Consider the following 13,299-nt stretch of genomic DNA (forward strand, 5'->3'; position numbering starts at 1 on the left):
CAGAATGACAGGTTGCCTTTCACTACATTAAATACGTTCCTTTATCTTCCAAAGAAGTGGCTTCTGTATTATATATTGTTTTCTTGCCTTTTAAAATAACAGATATAAGGTTGTGAATGTTGTCATGAGTGGTTTCCTCATGGGTTCTTTAGTTTCCTGTTGTAAAATACTAAAATCTAGATGTTTTACCTGCAAAGGCTCTAACGGGTCTGAGAACAGTTTGTGTAACAGTGTGATAAACAGCCTAATAAAGAGAAGCAAAAAATGTGAGTAAAATTTTGTTTCTTTCCTGGAAAGAAAGATCAGCAGAGTAGGTCAACAGGCAGAGAGGAAAAAAGAGAAGTGTCCTGTCTGGAGCTGAAGAGTCCTAAGGGAAGATTCACTGGGATTTCTTATAAAAAATGAAATGTTAACATTAGCGTTAAAAAGGAATTCTTTCTGCAGGGTAAGGTTCTTTGTTTAACAGTTTTCTCTTTCCTTCAAAGCAGTGTTTTCTCTCTGGTACTTTGTGAGTAACTTTTATTACCAGCAAAATATCCAAACAATTTTTTGTTGTTGTTTGGATAAAAATCCCCTTGAGCTTGAAGTTTCCACCAACACGGTCCTTCCCCTCCCCTTAAACACAGGCAGACACACAGTCCTCGGGCATATACTTTGCAGAGGTTGCATCCTCATTAGCAGTTTGTTTTATTGCTGTTTGCTTTGGGACGAAACGGGGAATGTTTCCCGTGCAAGCCTGGCGCTACTGCCCTTCTCCTGCTCGTGGTGGCTCCAGGAGCCAGCACACCATCTCACCTCCATCTGCATTCATGGGTATGGGTGTGCAGGGAGTCCGGACTGTCCTTTGCCACCTGCCCTGGCCCATCTGTTCAGGCAGCAGCCCCACTGTTCACCGTGGGCGGGTGGGCACCCAGGAATGTCCCTTGCAGTACTTCCCACTTCCTGCTGGAGCTTAGCAAAGTGCTTGAGCTGCTGGGTTTATTCATGCACAGTTAGGCAGCACATTTTCCATAGTGATTTTTCTCTGTGTGCGTTTTTGCATGTGTTTTTAAATTCAGTCAGTCCTTACCGGGCTTGCTTTGCTCTGTGACGTGCCGTTGCTCATGAACAAAAATCATCAAATCCTGAGCCTTTCTTATCTCCAGAGGGCTCATTAATATATTGCAGAGGATCATTACTTTCTTATATTTCTTTTTATATTTGTGAGTACTGTAGTTACTAAGATACTGTGAGTATGAAAGCCTCAGCAACTAGAGGCATGCTGACTTGCAATTCTCAGCTTTCATTTTTAAAAAACAATTTCTAACCCTCATGGTTGCAGAAAAAAAGCCAGGAAATGTAAACTATGGCAAACCCATGGTTTGTGAGCTGTTAAGCACAGGTCCCATGCCAAAGCGGTGCCATATACGTAGTAGAAAGGCTTTGATGTTGGGGTGACAGATAACCTGAATCCCCAGCTCTGGGCAGAAGAAAGCCAGCAGAGGCTGCTGAAGCCAATAGGTGCTGGCTGACCCAGGGTCCAGCTGTGTGCCGGGTTCAGCCCCCTCCAGCACCAGATGGCTGGGATGCCTGCAGAGCCATTGTCTTCTGCCTGGAAACTACTCCAGAACTTCCTCCTCCTCCTCAGCTCCCCGGGCCACGTGCAGTTTTTGTTAAGGTCACATAAGGGTATCGGGAAGGTCAGACACCCTTGCTGTACAGGCTTAGTGGGATAGATGGATGAAAATGTCCAAAATCAAGTATATTTTGTAATCTCATGTTAGGAATCCATACAGGTGGCAGCATGAGAGTTTGTCCTCTTCATGTGGACCATCCTTGCATTGCCACAGAGATGTTAGTTTTGAGTGCCTTTCTGGGGATCAGATGCAGGTTCTTTCCATAATGAAGTGGCTGTTGTGAAGTTTGCCTTCTAAAGTTTACCCCTTAGGCTCCTGTGGAAAAGCAAGCCTGAAGCTGCCAATATCTAGCTTTTAATTATTATTCAGTTCTGGGGCATAACCACCCTGGTTACATTCATGAAAGTCAGGAATCGTGCTTATGCAATTCTTCTGCATTGTAAATAGAGCCCTAGAGAAATTTGTTTTTATTTTAGTAGTAACATTTCTGAGAGACGACTTTTTTAAAAAATAATTTACATTTCTATTACGAAATATAAAATTAGAGGTCTGCACTGCAGTACATAAAATTATGTTCCAACAATTTTATTCACCATTCGTTGGTTTAGAGCTGCTTTAATCACATGAATAGCCTCAGTCTGAAGAACTCAGAGTAATTATTCATGTATGGGTTTGCCGAATTTGGTTCATAAGGACTGACAGTGTAAGCAGGACAGGAATGGTGTGTGGTATTGTTGATGTGCACCACTCCAAGTTAGAGCAATATTTCAGTTTGTTTCCCTTAGATGTTTTCATTAGCTCCTCCTTGTTTTCAGAAAACCAAAGTGCGTATCTTTTAATGAGAAAGGACCATCTTGGTCTTTGCAAAGTGAAGTACTGTCTCGTGGCTGTAGTGGAAAACTCACCTGTGTCTAGTAGCATAGTATGATTTCCCAGAAGAGCTGAAATTTATCCGTCTGCCTTGTGAAATCAAGGGCTGATACAAAGGTCTTTTTTCAGTGCATATTATCATTAAAATCCTTGAACTAAATATGGTAAGAAAAAAATAATTGAAATATATTAAGTATAAATATAGATATGGATATCATGACATGTAAAATCGATCTCTAAAAATAGTGAAAGAAAAAAGCTCTTCAACATAAATATGTAACTAATATGTCAATTAGACTGTTCATAAGATACTCATAATATAATATGACAAGTTGCAATATGGTATAAAGTAGAGAGAGGGAGGTGAGAACATGGGAAGTAAATTCTGATTTCTAGCTTTTCAGCTGGGGGAAGAACAAACACATAGTCTGTGAAAAAATAAGAAACAATATGCATGCAAAATTTAGATACTTTTAAATTATTTTAATTACTATCCAACAAATGTTGCCTACAGCTAACAGAGTGAAAATGATTAGAGGGAAGACTTTGATTTTTCAATAAGCTCCTGTCTAATGAGGGAAAAAAGAAAAAGATAACACCTTGTTATTTGTATTACAGTACCACGTACAGCTACAATGTGGGTCTCATTATGCTAGAAACCATTCAAACTCAGGTAGAAAAATGGTGTCTTTTCCAAAAAAGCTGCAAACTAATTCATACAAAGGAACAAACAAGACTAACGTATGGTAATAAGGAACAGTTGAAGGAGAGTAAAGGAATAAGAATAATCTGCTTTTGTTTGCCCCATATGTATGCAATAGAGCTGGAAGGAGAAAAGTATTTTGATTTCTCAGGGAACCTTGATGTTCCAATAGTTTGAAATTGTCTGTAAAAAAGACTGGAGCCCAAGTTGTTGGATACTTGAATGTTGGCCATGGCTCTAGCCATGACCCTGGTATCTCTGAGCTCTCCAGTCACCGTGACACTGTGCTATGCCTGGTAGCCTGCCCTGGACTGCAGGCATTATAAACCCAAGGGTCCTTAATCTTCAGGCAGTTTGCCTAGCAAGATTTGTTGAAGCTGTGGGAGCTGGAAGCCCTGGTCCTCAGGAGACTACCAGCTGGACTGCTCAGAAGGCGGGGCTGGCATAGCTCCAGTGGAAGCTTGCCTGCTTTCCAAAGGAACTTAATTGAATACTTGTCTGTATGAAATGTTTCTGTTCGGTAAATTGAGACATTCCAAAGAAAAAAAATTGTCAGAGGGGTTTTTTTCCACCAGATGTAGGGAGCAGGTACCTGGCTTCTATCTTGATATATTTAAATATAAATACATGTATATGTGATTTATGGGATAGAAAGGTAAGGAGATACAACTGGCCGTTTTCCTGCCTCTTCTTCATTAGGCATACTGTATTATTTTCCTATTTATTTGTATTGCAGCAGTGCTTAGAAATCCAGAACTTTATTGTAGACAGGACAGAGCAAAACATGGAGCAAAACAGCCTAAATGCTTTTGTGAGATTCTTGTGGTTAGAAGTGAGTTGGAGGAGAGCTCTGAGGAAGGACAGGGTAAGCTCTCCACAGCCTAATTCGAGGGGGTGTAACTTTCATCAAAGAGCATGTGTGATTGAAGGACAGCATGGAGAACAGAGCCTGGGAGCACTACGGCAGTGCGGGACGTGGGCTGGAGATGCGACACAGCAGGATTTCAGTATAGGAGAGTTGAAGTCAGGAAGCAATATAGGGGTCGGACTGATTTAGTTGAGATGATTCAGCAAGTAGCTTGCAAGTAGTTGAGCTGATCTGTTGCTGAGAGCTCGCTGGAAGGTTAGAGATGGGGTCTTTAAGAGATTGGGTCTCCATAGGAATCAAAGTTCTGAAAAATAAAATCCTAGGCATCTTACACTGGACTCTCAAAACTGTTGGCATTAACATTTTCTAACTTTCGAGTGCTTGACTTTGAAACCTTGACAATTTTTTTGTTTTAGTAAATGTTCTGCATATTTAGACATTTTCAATTCTTTGGTTATAGTCCTAGAAAAAAAAAACAACACAAAAGTCAATCCTTCTCCCGCTTTCCTATTTGTGAACCATCTTGCTCGATTTATTATTTTGCACTGTGTTGTTGGAGGCTGCAGAGATGGTTTCCAGAGCATTTCAATTGGAGATTTGGGCATTAGTATGCTCGCAGTCAAACTGAGCCCAGGGATATCCAACCCTAATCTCTGTCGATCTCCTGGAGCAGCCTATTTTCACTTTACTTTTGCCATGCTCCCTCTCTTAATGCCTTTTCCTTGCATGCAGACACTTCATTAGAAAGCCTGCAAAATGGAAGAGGTGGATGTATTTAATGTTGATAGGTGTCAAGACCAAAGGAAAGACAGTTTGTTTGGCTACCTGCTTGTGCATAAGGATCTTGCACCTCAGCTGAACAAGACTGGCAAAGCATGGGGCATTAGGATCCGAAGCTGGTTCATGCTGTGCAAGGGTTATCATTGCTTTTAAATCGATAGGGATTCACTGCATTGCTTTTTTTCCTGAGACTAAATCTGAGATTCTCATAACTAAGCAGGCTGTATGAAGAAAATGCCCTCCTTCATCAAGATCAGGAATTATTATTGTTTTAACCATAGTGCTCTACAATAACTACTACAGTTTTCTACTTGGTATTTTAAAGATATACAATCCATGTATGCTATTATATCTGCATGAGAGATTGTCATGACTTAGAGCCAATCTTTGGCAGAAACAATAGAACAGACTCACAAACAGGTGGTTCTCATCACTGGATGCATAATGCTGTATGTATGCATTTTAGCCTTTTGCCTAACGCCCTGATCCTGTAGAGAATGCAGTTCTTTCTGGACATGGATGTGGGTGCATTTGCTGGAGAAGGTAACTAGTTCCTTCACTGAGGCATCCTGCTTGATACCTTTATAAATACCTCTAGGCAATCAGGTAAAACAATAGCCCATAATCTGTCATTGCTAAGGACAGCATTGCTGTTTTGTGTACATAAGAAAGGAAAATATATTTAGAGTGAATATGGATATTCTGTTCTTCATTCATGTGTGACCAAATTCTAATCTCTTTCAGTCTGCTGTAAATCCAAAATAACCAACTGAAGTCAGTGCAGTTCCTGGGGATTTGTGCTACTGTAAATGAGAACGTAACAGAGAATTTTTTTCTCCTTCACTCTCGTAATAGTGAGAAGAAAAGCTGGAATGTCAGCCTGGCTATACTTCTTTGCTTTGCTCATGTTGTCATAAAATGGACATCATTTAAACCTTCTTTATTTTTTTATATTTGGAATATAACAGAAGGAGAGCCTTGATGGTTTCTTATTTTACAGGAATATAAACATTAAAGGTCATTTTTCTTTTACACATGAGTTAGGAAGCATAATTTACTTGAAAGGACCCTATTATATACTCAGTACTGTATTTGTTTATCTAATTGAATAGAAGAGCATTTACTGCAGTTTCAAAGTTAAGCCAATAAACATTTGTCTTTGTATTGTGGCAGCGATGTTTGACAATTGGATTGGGCAACACCCATTTTAAGTTAGGTTTATTTTATAGTATTGACGAAGCAAAACTCCGAGTACATTTTCACTCCCTTGCTTGCACTGTTACCGCAAGTTGGGTATTTGGCAAAAGATGCCAAGGGCCTTTCTTACAAGTTGCCTGTGTTACTTACATCATCCTTTTTTCCAACACCAGCGGGTCGCCTCACCACTTTACATTTTGCTTCACATATCCCTGGATACATTCTGTGTGCAGGCATAGAGAAATGAGCAGTAGGATTTTAAATGGACCTACATATATAATTCCTATTAAAATCAAGAGGAAAGCAGCGGAAAACAAACTGAACCTTTTTCTCTTATGTGCCATACTCACACCAAAACATCTGTCCGTCCCCTCTGCCTACTTCAAATCCAGGAACACCATTTTTATAGGAGTGCTTAAAAAGCCTTTATTTTCACTATCAGTTAGATGATGCTGTTGGCATTCTTAGACATAAAAATATTTAAGATTGCTGTATTTCTATATTTTTTTTTACTCTATAAATGGCATTCTGGATTGTGCTGCCTGTATCAAATAGCTCCTGGAACATCCCTCCTAATCAGTTCCTTTTGGGAGCAGGATCATCGCGCTTGTGCTGAAGCCGCGCCAGTGCCTGCAGTGCATGGGGACTACAGATGAGATCTTTGTTACAGAAGCATGAGATCAATTCGCCATTCCAGGCCATGTACTAAGTGCATTCCTGACTGAATGTTACATCGTTTTTATTTTCCTGGGACAGCGTTGCACTTTGTCTCCTCACTGAAAGAGCTATGTTCATTAGATACAGGAAGTCCTGCTAAACATCCATAACGTTACATTAACAGCTGCTGGTAGATCTTTGAATGCCCAATGATCAGGGAAGAGTTTGCAAGAGATTTGGTACTTCTTTGCTATGATTGTTTTTTTCAGCGTGCTTCAGAATCTAAACTTCTGTAAAAAAAAAAAGGGGCAGTTAATCCTTAAGGTTGTGAGGAAAACTTTTAAAACATGCACCAGATGGAAATCAATGCAGTAGTGTCTGCAAGCAGACAGATCTGCTGAGAAGCAGTCTCAGGGCTGATACTATTTGGATAACAGGAAAAAGAGCTGCGAAGCAGTCATGCAACTTAGATATCATCAATACAGTACAGGGAATCTGCAAGTCTGCAGTGAGCCCTGTCTTGTTTTACATCGTTGATAGGTTTGTTTTTGCCGGTGGCTCAAGAGAAACCCAATTTTCTTTCCTGTTGATTTGTGCTCCCTCTGTTTTGTATAGACAACTTCCATTACTTCCTTTGGCAGTGCACACAGATAGCTGACTCAGTAACGGAGCTGACCAGAAAAAAAGATTTCCAATCTATAGAAAATAAATTTGTATTTCTCCACTTGTTTTCTGCACTTCCCAAGCAGGGACAGCAGACTGCTAAATTAAAACTGTTTTAAAAGCTCTGGGTGGAAGAAAAACATTTTCTTACAACCAGAAAAAAAGAGAAAAGAAAAATACTAATGAATGATGAGATGTTTAATTTGAACTGTTTTGATCTAAATTAAACTCTTGTGTTGGAGTTGATAAGCTTAGTGGCTGCTTTATGTGTAGTAATGTCTTCAGGAATCTGTCCTTCTGGGTGCCCGTGGGTCATTCCCTTGCCCCAGCTTGGGATCTCTGAGACCTCTCTGTGGGTGAGATTTAGCAGGATTTCTACAGATTATTCTCCAGAATAATCCATTGTTCATGTTACCAGGAGTGCTGCATATCCAGCACTAATCCAGCCTTCGGGACAAACTCTCTGCTGACATAGTATTGCTGGTTTTGGTAGAGGAAAGTTAATCCTACATTCTCCTGGATGTCATCTCTGAAATGGTAAAAAAAATCCCAAGGTGGTTTACAGTGCTCGGGAGGAAAAGTACATATTAAATTGCACCTCCTACCTTTGAATCCAGATGAATTCCCAATGTCAGCAGTGAACAGGGGATATGGTTTCAGGGAGTTGGATACTCCATGGGCCACAGAGTGATGTGGACCAAAACCACGTGAAAGCACCTTCACTCCTGGTCCCTCCAACACAGGAAAATGCCCATAACCATGATAACCTTCTCGGGAGTGAAAGCTCTGCCAAATGAATAGTGCAGAGCTGGTAGCAACTGATGGCTAAAACAGGTAGGCAGTGATATCAGTATGTACAGTGCCCATGGAGGGGAACTGCCCTAAGAGATAGCAAAGGTAAAACAGAGGGATAATCAAAGACATGCCCATCTGATGGGTGTAGATGTTTGTATGCAGCACTTTGCAACACACCTAGGTGCCTGGCAGCTCTAGGTTGTTGATGCTCTTAATAATGCACATGCAAGACCATACACGGTACCATTTGCTTTAATAGTAGTAATTAGTGGGCCAGTAGAATAAACAAGAATTTTATGAAAATGAGGACTAATCCATTCATGGATGGCTCTGGGACAAAGATTGAATCCCATGCTTGTCACCAGTCAATGACCCCCTCAAGGTATACAGTGTCCAGTATATGTTTTGCCAGATATTACTGTAAGATCCTTACAACAGACCGTTTATTTTTGTACATTAGCTACATGGCACATGTATCCTGGGCCTCAAAAGCAGCTCCATGCTATCAGTAATACCTGCTGTATTCTCTGGTGCAGGCAGGCAGAAGAGCAGGTCCCAGCTTCTGCTCACAAAAAAAATGGCAGTATCTTTGTATGCCTTGTTTTTGCCTAATTCACCTTTGCAGGGAGATGCTGTATGGCATTGTGATAGCAAGAATTAGCAGTAGAAAGCTACAGTGAGGCAAGTTTAAATGAGGAATAAGACATGTGTTTCCAACATTCACCACTGGAGCACAAGTACCAAGGGAAACTGTCTCATGGTAGCTGATAGTTAATACGATATTTTTTGGTAGTTTGTAGACAAGTTGACAGATTCCAGCACGTTTCAGCTGTTACAGGCTGTGTGACGCAAGGCAAGTAGGGATTTATCTGGGGAGAAGTGCATGGTAGAAAACACGTTGGTTCCAGTCCTCCATGACCTCCTGTCTCCTCTTCCCTGGTGTCCCTCCTCTGTTCCCAGCAGAGAATCTCAGGAGGACAACCTGCAGCGATCCTGTCTTTTGTGCCTGCAGCTCAGTGACAACAGGGCTGCTCCCTTGGTATGTGAGGTGATGGAGGGGAAAGAGGACTTAAGTTTCATGTTTCTGCTTCTTCACCCTTCCTCTTACCCTTTCCTTGCTTGATTTTGAGGAGTTAAGTGCTGCTGGGAGAAGAGGGGGGGAGATCTGGCTTTAAAGGAGATGAATCCTAGAACAGAACAGGAGTCTGAATTCAGGCTGTTATTTCTACCTGGTCACAGACAATAAAGTAAGTCTCTGCTGTTATCAGATGCTACATCCAAACAGGACAAGATGCTTGAAGCCCTCAAGTGTTGTTAGTATCTGCTGTCAGCTAACAGCATAAAAAATGTAGCACTCGAGCCCCAGAGTCCTGGAGATTGGCCATGATATAATGAGGATTCAAAATAAATAAGCATTTCAGTTTCCCTGCACTATGAGTCTTTAAGGCTTTTCTGTTCTTCTGCACAAACTTGGAGGCTTGAAATGAATTATTTAGGTGAAAAATGAGCCTTATGATTAAGATTTCTTGTCTTCATATACTTAGACATCCAGTACTGTAGGGTAAAGAAATGTATCAGAAGACTTGCAATGATATCCTTAAAACTGGCAATGCTGGATGCTATTGTACCAGAGAATGGGACTGTTGTGAGAATGAAGATGAAGTCCTGGTTTTAGTTGCAGTAGTAATTTTAACAGGCGCCCACATGTGTTTAATAAAACCAGATTTCCACCTTTCCAACTGCAGTTTTAGTCATAGCAGCATATTTTGCAGTTCCCATTCAAGCCAAGCTGTATGTGACAGTAATGGCAATGTTGTTGAAGCAGTGAGAGTGGAATTAAACACCATAGCAATCGATCTCACTCTTCTCAGCTAGCAAACTGAGCAGGAAAGTGTTAAATCTCCTCCAGCAACGCTGTAATGGGAGACCTCCAGTCATCTTTACCTCCTAAGTAAGTCACTTGCAAACCAAGTAAAGAAGTAGATCCTCCAAAATAAGTCATCTGTTTGCTTCATTCTGAAAGATTTTTATTAAAATGAAAAGTGGTGTCTGTTTCTTCTCCCAGACAGAAGACAAACATTGGCATCTAGAGTGGTGGAAGACAAATACTTGGTGCTGGGCAACTTGATTAAAGTGTATTCCTTGTAATGAGCGGTGCCTCCCTTATCCTGCCATTGTGTTCAGACAAAAAAAAAAAAAGCAGGGCCTGCCCTTTCCCATTGTATAGTCACATTTTCCAAGTTCAGCCAAAATGGGTTTTATAAAAAGCTCTAAAAAAGAAAGATGAACTTTGTCTTTTCATAAACCACTGAGGCAACTCTTAAAGGAAAGCAATCTTGTGCATAGTGTATGTAGGAAAACTGTTGAAGTTAGCGCTCTATCTAACGTTACCAGAGGAGGAAGATAATACTGATAAAAATGGTCATGGGATAAATGTTAGCTGAGCTTTGCTTAAAGGTTTGCTACTAAAATTGAATCTGAATTTTACTTAAAACACTGGGGAAGGTAATAGAGGAAGAATTGATTTGCAGCAGAAGACAGCGTGTTTGTACTGTTATATTTTTATCACTGCCATCACCAATACCAACATCTACATTTATCTACCAGTGTACATGAAACCAGCAATCCACTAATATATTAACAGACATTATTAGCTGTAATAGCCCAATTCAGTCAGCTTTAATGGGGGAATCACAGAGTCTCTGCATCTTGTTTGCCATTACCCAGAGACGGTTGCTTGTGGGCATTCACCTGTGTACAAACTGGGCAGGAAAAATTAAAATTGTGCATCGTATGCTTACATTTTGGAAACATTAAAAAGAAGCTGTAGTCAGTAGACAGATACAGGTATCCTAAAAAAAAGAAACCAAAGAAAACCTGAGTCTTAGGCTAAGCCATGTCCTCAGGTCTGTTTTGTGGCACTTTTATTTGTTTTAAAGACTCAGCGTGGATTTTCCTTGCTGTCTCTATATGCTGAGTTTTACTGTACTGGTTCCACCACCACCAGACTTGGTAAACAAGGATGTGCCCAGGGAAAAACAGACATGGTTAAACAGATCTATGTTGCCAACCAAAATCTGGTTAGGTTAGTGTCGGCTTCTAGCAGCCAAAATAAAACAGTTGTGCAGGGCCAAGAATTTCGAGATAGAGAGGGCTGGAGGAATTCAAAATATGCTACAGAAGTGGAAGCAACAGGACTTGGCAAAATCCTTGATTTAGTTAGAGAAACAACGTGTCTCACTAGCCAAACAACAGGGTGGTGTCGAAAGAGAGTGAGATGGCAAAACCCTTGGGCAGAGAAAACAGAGGATATCCAGGAAGGGATGTTTGAGACCTGGGTCTGGATGGAGATTAAAAGTTAGCTCTAATGAAATACCATTTGCTCAGAATTTTGGTTCAGTGTAAATATAAATTCCTGACCTAAAATTCTTCTTTAGTATGATCAAGGGATCTGTACTGACCAAATAATCCTGAGAGATCCAACAAAAAAAGACCATTCTTGAGTCATACATAGATAAATACATAGATAAAAACATAGATGTATACCTCCATCTGTACTTACATATATGTGTGTTAAATGGAGATGGTTTTGACATAATAGTTTAAATAATAGAGACAAATGTATCATACTAGAATATTATTAAACAATTACAGTGAAGAATCTAATTTCCTTGTGCTTGACTTTAGTTCTGCATTGACACATTTGTTTTTAGGTTTTCTTCTTTTCCTTCCTTATTTTAGGGATAATTGCATTCGCTGTAGCTGCTTCACTATTTGTCTGTGGAACCTGCATCGGAGAAGCTTAACATATAAATGCTTGTGCCTGTTTGGCAAGAGAATTAGCAAAGTGATGTGGATATCTTTATAGTCACCAATTACACACTAATGTGTATTGATTGAGAGGAAAGCAGTGCACATACCGATTTCTCAGCACAAAAGAAAGATGCACACAGCCAACATGGCATTTTTGCTGTATGATTTTCTTTGTTTTTAGCACCAAGTTCAATATAAAAGGCAGGTACTTTCAGTTAATTAAAATTACACATTTTATCCAGGAACACATCAATAGATAGGTGTGTAAAAGGTAGAGATTTTATCTCACTCAAAGAGAACATGGGTTTGGTTGACTCTTACTCTTTGAATTTGTGTTTGTGGCTTATTACCATTGTAATCATCAAAATATAAATCTCCTTCTAAGCGCTCGCTTGAACCTGACAGCTCTGAGGGAGCATTTTACAGCAGGACCCTTCCATCTGAGCCCCTGGACTGCTCAGGGTCTTTTTTCTTCTTGCATTGGAGCTGTCAGAGCTCGCAGGTTTAGCATCAGTGTGAGTCAGCAAAAAATAACCCCGCGTCGCTCTGCTGGCGTCTGGCATCCAGAGCCTGGGTTGCCGTAGCAGAAGAGATGCATGTGCCCCTGCAGGGCCTGGAGCCTGCCGAAGGGCGGAGACTCGGCTCATGCCAAAATATGCAAAGAATTGAAATGAAGATTCTCCTAACCCTATACAACACGCATTTTTAAAAAATGCCTAGATCTCTCATCAAAGTAAAATGTAATTAGGGATAATATTGCATGCCTTCTTAATTGGAACAGCTTGTGACAGAGAAGTATTTAGGAGGATTTCAACCTGACAACAAAGTGCAAGCGTTGTGCATGCTCTGCTCGGTTGGAAATGCTGCCCGGCAAATCCTCGGGCACAGGGAGCAGCTGAATGGCAAGGGTCAGTGGGACTGCTCGGGTGCCCAAAGTGATTCACGTGCAGAAAAGTTAGCTCAGAGCTTATGCTGTAGTCACAATAAGAAGGTTAAGATTCCTCTGGACTACTAAATGAGATTATGTCACTTCGCTGTAAGCAGTGGTGAACGCATTAACAAGTCATGTATAATTGTAAGTGAAATCTTTTATCCAGAAGTACAAAGGAGTGATCAAAATTTTGCCCTGTTTTGCAGTTCTTGTCCCAAACTCGAAGCCAGTGATGTCAAAAAAAGAACAAATGTGTGCAGTCAGTCCGGAAAACTTTATTCCCGTGATACCCAGCCATGAGAGTGAGACACTAGCAAATGGATAGGAGGAATTCCCATAGACAGGGAGGTGGAGAGAGACCAGCAATGTAGACAGGATTCGGGCACAGTTAGGGGGGTAAAAGATG

This window comes from Ciconia boyciana, chromosome 6 (genome assembly GCF_034638445.1).
Source record: "Ciconia boyciana chromosome 6, ASM3463844v1, whole genome shotgun sequence".
Classification (NCBI taxonomy): Eukaryota; Metazoa; Chordata; class Aves; order Ciconiiformes; family Ciconiidae; genus Ciconia; species Ciconia boyciana.